The sequence below is a fragment of the Chiloscyllium plagiosum genome, unplaced genomic scaffold (assembly GCF_037043375.1).
Source record: "Chiloscyllium plagiosum isolate Xiang-an unplaced genomic scaffold, Cpla_swu_hap1 HiC_scaffold_9, whole genome shotgun sequence".
NCBI lineage: Eukaryota > Metazoa > Chordata > Chondrichthyes > Orectolobiformes > Hemiscylliidae > Chiloscyllium > Chiloscyllium plagiosum.
Window position 1 is genome coordinate 41,259,834 of NW_028270147.1, and position 14,115 is coordinate 41,273,948.

Consider the following 14,115-nt stretch of genomic DNA (forward strand, 5'->3'; position numbering starts at 1 on the left):
TGCTTCAGTATTCACTCCTGAGAGGGAGCTTAACGTTTCTGAGGACAACGTGAAACAGACTGAAATGTAGAACAGGTGGATGTTAAGATGAAGGAGGTGCCGAAAATTTTGAAAAACTGAAGGATAGGTAAATCCTCTGGGACAGGTGAGATATACTCTAGGTTACAACAGGAAATTAGGAGAAATATTACTGTGCCTTTGGCTATGATCTTTGCATCCTCACTGACCACTGGAGTAATACCAGATGATTGGAAGGTGGCAAATGTTAGTCCCTTGTTCAAGAAAGGGAATAGGGATAATCCTAGGAATTACAGACCAGTCAGTCTAATGTCAGTGGCGGGCAAAGTATTGAAGAGGATGTTGAGACACAGGATTTACGATTACTTGGAAAACCATTGTTTGATTAGAGATAGTCAGCATGGCTTTATGAGGGGCAGGTCATGCCTCACAAACCTTATTGAATTCTATGAGGATGTGACAAAACACATTGATGAAGGTAGAGCAGTAGATGTAGTGTATATGGATTTTAGCAAAGCGCTTGGTAAGGTTCCCCATGGTAGGCTCATTTAGAAAGTAAAGAGACATGAGATACAGAGAAACCTGTCTGTCTGGATACAGAAGTGGCTTGCCCATAGAAGACAGGGAGCTCGGTGACCAGTGGTGCTCAACAGGGATCAGGTTTGGGATCTCTGCTGTTTGTGATATTTATAAATGACTTGGAAAGGAAGTGGAAGGGTGAGTTAGTAAATTTTCCGATGTCACGAAGTTTGATGGAGCTGTGGATAATATGAGGGCTGTTGTATGTTGCAGCAGGACATTGACAGGTTGCAGAACTGGACTGATAAGTGACAGATGGAATTAAACCTGGAAAAGTATGAAGTCATTCACTTTGGAAGGTTGAATTTGAATGCAGAATACAGGGTTAAAGGCAGGATTCTTGGTAATGTGAAGGAACAGAGGGATCTTGGGGTCCATGTCCATAGATCCCTCAAAGTTGCCAACTTGGTTGATAGGGTTGTTAAGAAGGCGTATAGTGTGTTGGCTTTCATGAGCAGGGGGATGAGGTTACGCTGCAGCTCTATAGGGTCCTGGTTAGACCACACTTGGAATATTGTGTTCAGTTCTGATCGCCTCATTATAGGAAAGATGTGGAAGTAGTAGACAGAGTGCAAAGGAGACTTAACAAGGTGCTGCCTGGACTGGAGGGCATGTCTTATGAAGAAAGGTTGAGGGAGATAGGGCTTTCCTCATTGGAGCAGAGAAGGATGAGATAGGGGTATACAAGATGTTGACAGGCATAGATAGGGTGGACAGACAGAAACATTTTCTCAAGGCAGAAATGTCTATCATGAGGGGACATAATTTTAAGGTAATTGGAGGTAGGTTTAGGGGAGATGTCAGAGGTAGGTTCTTTACACGGAGAATGGAATGCACCACCAACAGTTGTGGTAGAGTCAGCTACATTATGGACATTTAAGCAACTCTTGGAAAGGCACATGCAAGATAGTACAATGAAGGCTATGTAGGTTAGTCTGATCTTAGAGTAGGATAAAAGGCCGGCAAAACATTGAGGGCTGAATGGCCTGTACTGTGCTGTACTGTTCTATGTTCTATGTATGCTTCAACCAGCTTCAGTGATTTAAGCACTTAGGTTCCTCAGCTTCCACACGCCCTTTAGAATTGAGTTCTTTACTTTATATCGTCTCTCGGCATTCTTCTCATTGAAATAAATGACTTCACACCTCCAGGAGTGGAATCCCAATACAAATTCCCATCATGCGAAACTGTGTCCCTTGTGATCCTGCAAACATTTCAAACTTGTGCAGAATGGATAAATGTACAAATTGTTAGTTTTTCTTTTATTTATAATTATTTGCTGCTTGCTCATATTTTAACTCTGTGAATTTACTTTAACCTGCAAAATATTCGAAAATAGTTGAAAGAATATGCTGATCACTTGTGTGTGTCATGGATATGAGAATTTGGAACCAGTACAACTGGCTCTTGAACTCACAAGCTACTGAGATTTGAAAAATAGGTAGGACCATTCACCATCATTGTTGGGTCTATTGTACTATGCCATGAGATCCACAGTGCGTCTGGAAGATTTTAAATGGGTTTCTGAATCACAATCTTACTTAAATCCCTTAAACCTTGTAAGAATGTTATTGGACTTCCACTGATATATTTAACAGTTTTTATTTCAGTAAGAGTGAAAAGTAATAAAACTCAGCTCACATATGGTGGACAGATTTTGTTTCCTCCACCTAAGAATTAATTTTGTGGCTTCAGTAGTTGTGACGTGGACATTTGCTACTTCCGAGCTAATTCCTGTTGCTTGAAAGGTGTGGATAATTTTCAAGCACATAAGTCCATTTGTACAATAAATATTCCAACTGAACACTCTTTTTTTCAAAGGTCAGCTGTGAAACCTAAACCCTGGCAAAGTTAACCACGTCCTCTTGGTGTTCTTCCTATCTGGAATATTAAGAACCTGAAAGAAATTTATGATGCTAGGAGAATTCTGAAAGAGCTTTACATTTCAAAAAAAGAAAAAGTTTGTAAAGCCTCCACCGGAGTTCAATCACATTTTAATTTAACTGTAGTAAAGGAAAATGTGACTTGATTGCTTGGAAAGTACTTCAGACAATTAAAAAATAAACACATGTCTCAAATTCAGCTTCGCAACCATGGGTCTGCCTGTTGCTAGATTTGAGAGAGGTTGTGTGGAGACGAAGTTTAACAGAAGCAGGTTATGTATGGCTACCTTATCAATATTACCCTTGACAGTTATGTCAATGTTGGTTTGTTGCAAAAGCTATATTTAAGGCGCTGGTCCATTTGATCAACTAAGTAGTTAACCACTAACCTGATAACAATCAGTATTCGAACAGATGCTGTGACGAGTACTGAAAAGTTATAAATACAATTTGTTAGAGAACAATCGGATGGAGAGCAGTATTTTGGAAATCATGGTGAACCATGTCTGTGTGATCATTGTAAAGCATGAAATCTGATAAAAACAACTGTAACAATAACAACTGCAATGGCTGACAAATCTGCTCAGTATGGGAGGTATTGAATTTACAAATAAATTTGGATATTAATTGGGCAGGATTTACTTTTTTGGTTTAAAATATACATCTTGAAAATGCCATAGCTTCTACCTTTGATTTTTTTGACTTCTATGTGAAGTAGAAACTTTTTCCTTTTTTAGCCCTTTCTTGATTTTATGTTACCCTTGTGAAAACAGGGAGTAAAACTATTGTTTTGAGGCATACTTTTGTTGACCACTGACAGATTGGCAAGGCATCTTATTGTGAGAGAGAGAGATTAAATTTGAGCCCAAGCCTGTCCTCAGCTGGCAGCCACACAGGTCAACTTTCCAACAGGTCATCAGTAAATAGCAGGAGGGGCAAATCTGGCAAATGTTCCTTTCCTTCCCAAAGTTGGAAACATTGGGGTGGATTTTTATATCTATTGCCTGGCTTTGAAGCCTTGCCTGGGGAGGCTGCAGAGGGAACAACGGGAAGAAAGGGTTGAAAGATGATAATGATGCTTCCCCCACCCCAACTCTGGTCTTATTTCCAATGGAACTTGAAGCTGGAAAATCAAGCAGGCTTTATTACAGGCATATGATCCTCCCCCTCCATTTTCTCACTCCTCAACCTAGGTGATTAATAAAGATCAAGCAGCGAAGCAGAAAATACCATTCCATTCCAAGCACGTTTAACGATCCGTTTCAATTTCAGCGCAGTTTAGCTCATATTGCACCACCCATTTGGTCAACTGAGTATTGGTAGTTTTTTAAAACATTTAGTTCAATTTATAAGTAATGTTCTGATGGTTGCAGCAATTTATCTTTGCATGTTTTGAAGCACAGAACTGCTTACTTACTTTAAAAATCTAAGGATCCGAAAACAGAAACTAGGCTGTCAGTTCAGTGACTCAGGTAAACTTTAAACCTCTTAGACTTTAAGAAGATCTCAATTGGTGTATGCAGCAGTAGCACAGCTTCCTTCTGGACTCATTATAATTATAAGTTCACACAACTATTGTTGCTGTATTCAGTCAGAATCAAATCACAACACAAATGGAATAAGGACTAATTAACCCAATGATATCTATATTAAATAAAGACAGCATCACCAACACTCCTTATACCCATTCTAAATAGGCCTTGAAGAACTAATAATTCCTGGGCAGTTTGCCAAATTTCATTCGGATAATATTTTACTGCCAGATGAGAAACTTCCTGTTACTGATAAAACTTTCATCTTTTTGGAAGTTCACCTATCATTTATTTTTGAATCATCACCTGAATATGATAAACTAGGGGATTTGACTGAAGCAGACATAAAAGAATTGTTGAAAATATAATTTGCATCTTATACATTTCTACGATTTTAGACTAGGAGGTTGAGCTCATTAGTGCTACAAATGCCTGTAACTTTCCAAAATGGTGCCTTTGCAAGGTACCACACAATATCGCACAGCACAATTTGAGGATCTCAATTCAACAAGAATTGAGTCATTTTTTTCTCTCTTTCCAGACAATTAGGACATGGTCATCAGCCTTTCCCTTGATGCAGAGTTCCATTAGCTGCACACACGTTGCTTTGAAGGTGTCTCTTCAACGTGCCCTATACTAACTCAAAGTGCATTCCACCCCTCAACATTCAGCTGGTGTGTGATCACAGATGAGAATCAAGCAGGGCAGTGCCCTCAGTACTGATGGTAGGTATGATGTCTTCATTCTGCAGCAGTCCACTGTTCTAACTACATTTGAGGCACCATGACATCCTAACTACTAGCTACTTTGACTAGACAGCCCTTTCTGCCAGCTATATGGAAAACAGCTGAGGAACTGGAGCATGAGGAATAGTTAGTGCACGGTAAAGAGTAAGAGGAGGAAACAGAGCAGGAAGAGATGCTAACCTGGTCAAACTTTTTCTAATCAGACTGGCTCTGAAGACGTCATCTGAGTAACGACAGCCTCAACTTGCTATCCATCAGCAGTCCTACATTATGTATTTCTTCTGTCACTGTACGCTTTCATTGCTGCAAGTATAAGTATTAAAGTCTAGTAAGAATATTTTGAACCAAAATTTTAAGTCAAACCATTTTATATCGCATAATCAATTCAAAAGTAAATTAATAACCCTTGTGCATTCCCTTAATACCTGTTTTCCATGTGACTATGACTGCCCTGGATGGAACTTGGTTGTGTAGTAAATAGTGAGGAAGAAAGCTTTAGACTACAGGATGGTATAAACGGGCTGGTCAGATGGGCTGGCAGTGGCAAATGGAATTTAATCCTAAAAAGCTTGAAGGGATATGTTTTGAGAAAGCTAACAAAGTAAAGGTATACACATTGAATAGTAGAACCCTAGGAAGTACAGAGGATCAGACAAAATCTTGTTGTGCATGTCCATTGGTACTTGAAGGCGGCAACTTGTTGATTAAGATACTTACAGGATTCCTGCCTTTATTAGTCAAGGCACTGAATACAATTTATGGTGGAGCAGCATGTGACATTAGTTAGGCCACAGCTGGAATACTGTGTGCAGTTCTCATCTCCACACAAGTGGAAGGATGTAATTGGACTGGGGAGGAGATTTACCAGGATGCTGCCTGTGCTGAAGGGTCTGAATTATAGGAAAAGATTGGATAGATTCAAGTCATTTTCCTTGGAGCAGTGAAGGTTGTGAGAACACGTGATATAAGATTATGAGGGATATAGAGACAGTGGATAGGAAGGCATTATTCCCATTAGTAAAGGGGTCTATATCCAGAAGTATGCATCTAAGGCAAGAGGTCGAAAACTAAGAGGAGAGTTGAGGAGAATGTTTGTTTGACTCAAAGAATGGAGGAGTCAGAAACTCTCAGAAAACCTAAGCAGTATATCTATTATCACTTGTATTGCCACAGACTCCAGGAGCCAAATGTTGGAAAATAGGATTAGTAGTCAGATTTTTGTGAACTGACATAGATACGATAGGACAAATGGCCACTTTTTGTGCTGTAAACATCTATGAGGAGTGCTGGCAAACTTTACATGGTGCTAGTCATACACAATACTGACCTCCCTCTGATGAATCTAGATAATGAGGGTGAGTATTGACTGGACTCAGAAATCATTAAAATAAACAGGTAACATAAAATGTGCATGCAACCAGCATTGAGATCAATAGGCATGATTTACTTTGTCACCACAATCCCCAATTTTGTTCACAGGTCTTTCACATGCTTCAGCTCCCATGTCTTCCAGTGGCCACCCATAATGAGTAGATATGTTTCCATGTTTAACAGAGCCAATGAACAGAGATAAAATTAAGACATTGCTATGATACACTGATTAAAATGTGCAGATGGGTTTTTGTTGGTACAGAGAGAAGTTGTTTGTATATTGGGTACCACCAATTTCTACTTTAGAAAACCATTCAATTGATCAAAAAAATTCTCAAGGCTCCCAGCTGTCATCAGAACCATGGAACACTAGCAAATCGATGGCACAAGATTTTTGTTTGGTGGTATTATATGTGGATAAAGTAAAACTAACGATGTTGGACTCACCACTGGAGCAACTTTACAACAGTTTTGGGGGAGGAGGTGCAGTAGCAAAGGAGGTGACTTTATTCGGGGTGCTACCTGCAGACTTAAATTTTCTTTATGTGGTTCTGTGTTGGAATGATATGGTTTCCAAAACAGTAAGCCTGTTGTAGCTCAATTACCTATTGAATTGTTGATTGAGAAAGGCCAGGTGGTCTCTTCCATGTTGATATGCTGTCTGTACTGTTTCTGTCTAGACTACTTAATTCATCCACATTATTATTGGAGAGTCTGACTCGATCTCAATTCATGGCATGCTTCAGAACCACCCAACACCCATTTTATTTTGTTGCTATTTTTGTTATTTGTTACTCAGTAGAAATTTTGAGTGATAATCGCAACAATTAATTTGACAGATTCAAGTTATCACCTTATCCATTGTTGATGTAGAAAGGCCCATTTGACATAATTTTCATTATAGATCCAGTGGTAATTAAGGCAGATATGTCATCGCACTCCTTATCATAGTCATAATCTAAATACAGATATTCTGGTCTATACTTAGATGTTGCAGAGATGGGTTGAAATTTTTGTTTCCATGAAATAGAATAAAGAATGTTCAGAGGTAAAGAGCTTTGCAATATTATGTTTAGACAAAGACTGAGAACTATTCATTTATACAGATTTTTATATATCAGTTATTTCATGTTAAATTTTTCTAAGTACTTTAAAGGCCACTAGTTTTCTACATTTTTTGTGTCAAATATTCTCATTTGATTTTTACCATATGCAGCCTGTACACACTCACAATTGACATATATAGATTAACAGTAGTATTTTAACCACTGGAAGGACAGAGGTCATTATCTCATGCTTTAACATAGATACTCCCTGACCACATGATGTGAGCAATGTACAGGAATTGTTCTCTCATTCCGATAGCCTGAGACATAAATCAGAAATGACTCTGGATTTCCTGTAGGAAAAGGAAATGTTGAAAAATTAAAATCACATCCACATCATAATGCATTGAATTTGAATATAACTTCCATTGAAATAGATTTATTAAATGACTTGGATTTCTAAACTACCAATCAAGCTCAGTAGTTGAATGCTTTCTACCCTTCTGCACAACTCACGTCTAAACATGAGTAACACAACTGGGAACCACATACACTCAAAATTAAAATGTTCCATCTTTCTTTCTGTTCTGTAGTTGTTTCTTTATTTCTGTTGATTTTTATTCCCTGTTTTGTATTCAGTGTATTTCTTTCTCTCAAATCCTTATCTTGCGTGTATTTTTATATTTATTGACTTAATAGTTTGAAAATAGTTTCTTCCTTTGGTTCTGGGCTAATCTAATTATCTTATAAGGACCTGAAAGATGTGGACTATGGTGAGATTTTTGCATGATCCCATGAGAAGTGCAGCAAGGCCTCTCTCAAAGTTGGTGAGGCGAGTTTCTCAGTAGGCAATGGTGATTTGTCAAATAAGGAGGATTATTGCTGGTTGAATGCCTTATTAAGTGCATATCTGATCTTATTAATATGTAGCTTTCCGACCAAACAAAAAGACACTGAGAATTCTTGATGTCGAAGTCAGAATGTGTACTGAGTGACAAAAAATAATTAAAAGAAATCTGAAATGGAAACAGAAATTGCTGGAAATTCTCAACAGATCTGATAGAATCTGTGGTGAGAAATGAAAGTTAATGTTTCGGGTCCGGTGACCCTCCTTCAGTGTACCTAGCTGGCTGCAAATAGCCTCATGTTGCTTACCACAGAAAAGCATCTTCAGGAACATGATCCATGGGCATTGGCTGCATGCACCCATCATCCATGGACATCAGCATCCAAGATTTATTAATCCCACACAAGCCTCATGCACCTTCTTATCCACAATCAGGACCCTTAGGAAACACAGACCTGCTATGTGTGGGGGACCAGAAAAACGCATTGAAAGGCTGTGGCAATGACTGGAACCCAACTCACAAACTAGACTGGGCTGCATCTCAGAGCAGCTTACTCTCTCAGTGCTCACTCACTTCGTGCCTTGCTTGCAGCATCTCTATCTTGCCTTTTTTTGCTTTGTAGCCCCTGTTATTGTGTTGGCACTGCAGCCAGAGCTTAAAGGCAATCTGCATTGCCCTCAGAAACAAGAAGAGAAGCTGCCGGAAAAACTCAGCAGGTCTGACAGCATCTATGGAGAAAAAGCAGGAGAATTAACATTGCAAGTTCAGTTCTGAAGAACAGTCACTGGACCTGAAACATTTACTCAACTGCTTTCTTTCCACAGATGCTACCAGACCTGCTGAGTTTTGCCAGCAAGTTCTGTCTTTATTCTTGATTTCCAGCATTCGTAGATCTTCGGGCTTTTTTTAAAATTTAGTGTTGCCATTCTGAGTTGCCTTTCTCTGCAAACACACCAGCTTCTTGTCAGAACAGAGTAGATTGATCTGGGGTGGGGGTGGGGCAGGGGGGAATGGGAGGAAGAGATATATTGTAGTTTGGCTTACTGGGCCAGTGCTACAGTACATGCCCACTGCCTGCATGGCAAGCACCCTGCCATTAATGCGGCTTCAACAACACTCAAGATGTTTGGCACCATCCAGAACAAAGTATCCACTCGATCCACAAATCTCCATTCCTTCCACCGCTGACACTCAGTAGTAGCAGACTGTACTACCTACAAGATGCACTGGAGAAATTCACTGAAGATCCTTAGACAATACCTTCCAAACCCACAACCACTTCCATCTAGAAGGACGACAGCAGCAGATACATGGGGACACCACCATCTGGAATATCCCCTCTAAGCTACTTACCATCCTGACTCGGAAATTTTTCATCATTCCTTTACTGTCACTGGGTCAAAATCTTGGAATACTGTTCCCAAGGGCACTGTGGATCAACCTAAAGCACATGGACTGCAGTGGTTCAAGAGGCAGCTCAACATCACCTTCTCAGGGGTAGTGGGTACAGGCAATAAATGCTGGCCCAGCGAGTAATGTCCATGTTCATGAATGAATTTTTAAAAATCCAACCAAATGACCATGTTGAACATGTAGAGGGATCATCCTTGGTCCAGTAAAATGGGGTGCTGTGATTCAGGTGGTCCAGCACTGTCAGTCATGGGCACAGTCTGCACTCAGTCCAGGGGCTTAGGAATGGTCAGTTATCCACTTGGTTGGATCGCAGTTGGGATATGTCCAACTACTGCCTGGAGAATGTGCAACAATTGGTCCAATAGGGACATTGTAAGCAGTCAGGGGGAATGTGACTCATCAGCTGGGAGCCACAAAGAAGTGGTCAGGGGCCTGATCAGTCATGTCTAGGGTTGACTCAGCAAAGTCTGTCAGAGGTCTGAGTAAATATAGCCCTAGGAGTTCATGCATTGATCATCCAAGAGAATGCAAGGCAGATCTCCAGGAACAATGGAGAGATCACTGCCAGAAAGTGTAGGACAGTCAAGGCTGAGGAGGTAGGGAGGGCAGTGGTGAAAGTAGAAACATGTGCTGAGGTGGGGACAAGGACCTTGACAAACATAAACATAAGGTATAAGGTGAGCATAACAGCATTGGAGGGCATGCTATGGAATTGGGGTGGAGGGGTGCTGGATATAAGCAGTGACCACCAAAGGGAGAATGTGGATGATCAGAATGGGCATTATTAAGGTCACACGTTAGGACTCGGGAGGCAGGGAGGACAATTCAATGTGGTGGCTGTCCACATGGGAAGGGTAGGGGCAAGAAATGGGTGGAAATGGGCTGTCCCCGGTAACCAGATGGAGCCCGGTACTGATGGTGTCCACCAACATGTGCTGTATTACCTGCCATCACTCACTGTTTTGGATGCTAACTACAACTGGAAAATGACTCAGACAATACCCAGGATGGGCAGAATCAGTGTTAGTTTGATGGGGAAAGTACAGGAACCGCAACCAGAATTTTGAAGGGGCAAAGGCATGGAGCATGCATTGACAACCTGCAACTACAATTAATTTTCAAACATTTCTTCACCTGTTTCCATTGCATGTGGACTGAAGGTGCTGAGGCTTCAAATACTAATCTAAAGGCAATTTGCGCCATACCATTGGTGCTTGCAAGTCTAACATTGCCATCTCAATGATGCAAAAGTTAGCAACAATGACTAGAAAAAAGTGAATGCTGGCAAAAAGCATCCCATCCAAGGGTGCTGTGTTATGAGGGAAACATTGCTTCATCCTCTGTTATGTAAATATTAGCTTGGACTCTACTGAACTCAATGACAATATTCATAGTTGATGTGGGTCTGGGATGGGAAGAGGGTCAGTGTGTAGCAGGCACTCCCTTTCTCCTGTAATGGTAAGTTCACTCAGCAGTTGGTGCACATGCTTTAACTAGAACCATGGCGGAGTAGAGTATAGGGTTAGTGAAAATGCAGGTTCACTGTTTGGACTCATCTGGCATGCTGTGCTCTGTGTAATTAGAACAGGCAACAAGGCAATGTGCAAGATGCAGAGAAATAGAGACAATGGAAGCAGCCTTCTGAGGAGCAGAATGAGAACACTGAGGAGGTGGAAGCATTCCTTTTGTATGGTCAAGCTTATCTGCATTGGGCGCTACAAGCCAGACAGGTCCTGATTCACACCCAGTTCCAGTAGATAACAGCTGGGTGCAGCAATCATGGAATGCAAAATAGTAATTGCTCATCTTGCATTTGGTTTCCACCGTGGATAAGGGGATGAAGCATGTACCCAATGTCACCCTCATTCTGATGGCCACCTTTGTGTGTGGGTCCATTAAGCTGTGAGTAGATCCTCAGTATGCAAACACCAAATATCACTATTTACTGAAGTTCTACCTGAAACCTGGTTTTGCAAAAGATGGAATTGCTTCATTGTCATGGAATGCTCCAAGTAGTTGGACCATTCTGTTTCACTTGTCCTTCATGGAGAAAGTTGCAAAAAGAAACATCTTTGACCTCGAGACCCTAAGCAAAAAGGAGAGGGCAAATTCAGTGGTCCCTGAGCAGATGGTTAAAGTTATTTAGCAGAATGCTTTATCACCAGAACTTTCCAACAAGCACCAAGATATCACTTAGCTGGTGGTGAGGAAGGCACTACCTTTGAGATCCTTTTTGCATGCCCGGTCGGCCTGAGCCACCGCACACTGCCCTCAGAGCAGCTGCAAAGTGGGGGAACGAGACTGTCATACATCTCCTTCAGGAATGTGCCTTTGGAAAGGAAGTCTGGAGAAAGATGCAGTAGTTTTTGTCGAGGTTCATTCCGAGCAACTCCATGCACTATGGTCTGATCTCTGGGACACACACCAAGACAAATATCGACTGCGCCTGGAGGACTGTCAACTCAGTGATTGACACTCTTTGGTCTGCCTGAAACTTGTTGGTCTTCCAGAATAAGGAGTTGACCTTGTCTGAATGTTGCAGTCTGGCACACTCCAAGGTCCAGGACTATGTGTTGAAGGACGCACTAAAGCTTGGGGCAGCTGCTGCAAGGCACAGTGGAGAAAGACGATTGTCTAAGGTCTTTCTGCTAAAGTTAAATGAAGGCCGTTCAGTTATTGGACCCTCCAGGTACCTCAAATGCATGTAACTATAGTCTGGTTCAAATAATAGATGTTTTTGATTTGTTGATTAGCGTCAAACTCCAATGTTTGTTTGTTTCCTTGCTACGCTACTGTACAGAACCAAACTGCATCTGTGACTATGTATATATATATATATATATATATATATATAAAGATTCTTTTATGAATAAAGTACATTATTGAAATGTTTAAACAATTGGTTTCCACCATGGGAGCAAACTGCATCCTCCATCTGTTTCATTTTTGAATGTTTGCACTAGCTGTAAATAAAAACTCATGTTTGGAATTGTCCGGCTACTTGATTGCCCAATAGGGGAACATCAGATTCAGACAATGAAAAGCTGTGGGTGTCCAGTCCAAATCAGGGACAGAGTAACGGTGACTTGGAGAGGGCATTTAGACAGGATGCAGTCAAGGGCTGTGTGGCTTGGAGGTTAAATAGCAACTAGTGTGAGAGAATGGTGTTGTATGTTCGAGGGAGTGTCAACCAAGTCAATTCTGCTGGGCTGTGAACAGCGAAGGCTGGTGTTTGCTGTGCCATTACATTGCCATTTAAGATTGCTGATGCTTGTCTGAATACACAGTGAACTTTTAAAGATGGCATGGGTGCTAAGAACAACAGTCTTTTGGAAGCTACCTGCTGAGTGATACTCCAGGAATGGCAGTTGGCAAAATGGGGGGACAGTCGAATGAGAGGGTTGCCATGGGGACAGGGTAGGTAGTTAATGAGAAGAGTTTGGTAATGAGACCTCAGTAGACATCCACTAACCCTCAAAAGGACTGAATGCGACTGACACTTAGTCAAAAATATGTAAGATTCAGTCTCTTGTATTAATGCATTGTTGGTCAAAGCCTTCTACTCTTCTAGTGACAAAGCAACCTGTAATTAGAGACCCATTTATAAAGAAAGTCATTGCAGCTGACAGATATCTGGTTATGTCATTCAGTTTGTCATGATTTGAAAGATCTTGACTCTAAACTTTGAACTCTTGTTTACGTGATCCATACAAAATATTTTAAAAAAATATGAATTCTTTCCTGTCTTTTCCAATAATTTTTCACATCTAACATTATGTAGTCCAAACATTTCCATCTCATATTTCGAGTACAGACGGGGACTTAATGTTTTACAGGTGGCCCTTGGCAAGGAATGTGCTGGTTGCAAACTTCTTCCAGATGGCCACACAGCATGAGTAATAACATAACCTCATTAAATCGGTTAGTCCCAGCTACAGTCACTTAGTAATCAAAGTGGAAGCCTAAGGTAACATCAACCCCACCTATGCAACATGAAAAAGATTCAAATCTACTGAACCAGGTCTTGTCACAGTACTGAAATTTGGCCTAGCTTGATGAATATAATACAACCATTCACAGGAGATGAATTATGCTCAAAGACCTTTCTATATTACACTTTCCCAGGCTATGATTTTAATGAGACTGTTCTAGTGGGTCAGTGAACACATACAATAGTATCAGCTGTGTGTTTCTTGATTAATTATCCAAGTTAAGTTTTTATATGCCAAAAGAATAGATGCATGTAATTGCATCTGCCTTTGCTTTTGGTGAGAGGGTATAAATGCCATACTTAGGATGCAAACATTAGAGATAATGTTGCAGCAGTAAGAAAAGCCAAGAGTTAATTGGGAAGAGACTGTGTACACTTGAAAATGATTTATTAAGTGGACATTTTAAGAATGGCATAAATGCTCATTGAAAAAATAGCTAATCCTATAAATCTGAATCATGACTATATGTTAAATGTAATTATGAAGTCATTTTCTATAACTATGGTAATTACAGATACTGTCATTCGTTACCAAAGTCACCTCTCCTGTGCCACTTCTTGACCTTCAATTCAAAACTCCATAGTTTCAGTCCTAAATATGTTCCTAAATTAATAGTTAGGGCAATAATCGAATAAATTACACTTCACCCAAGATGTATTTTTAATTGTACTTTTCCTGCATTTTGTA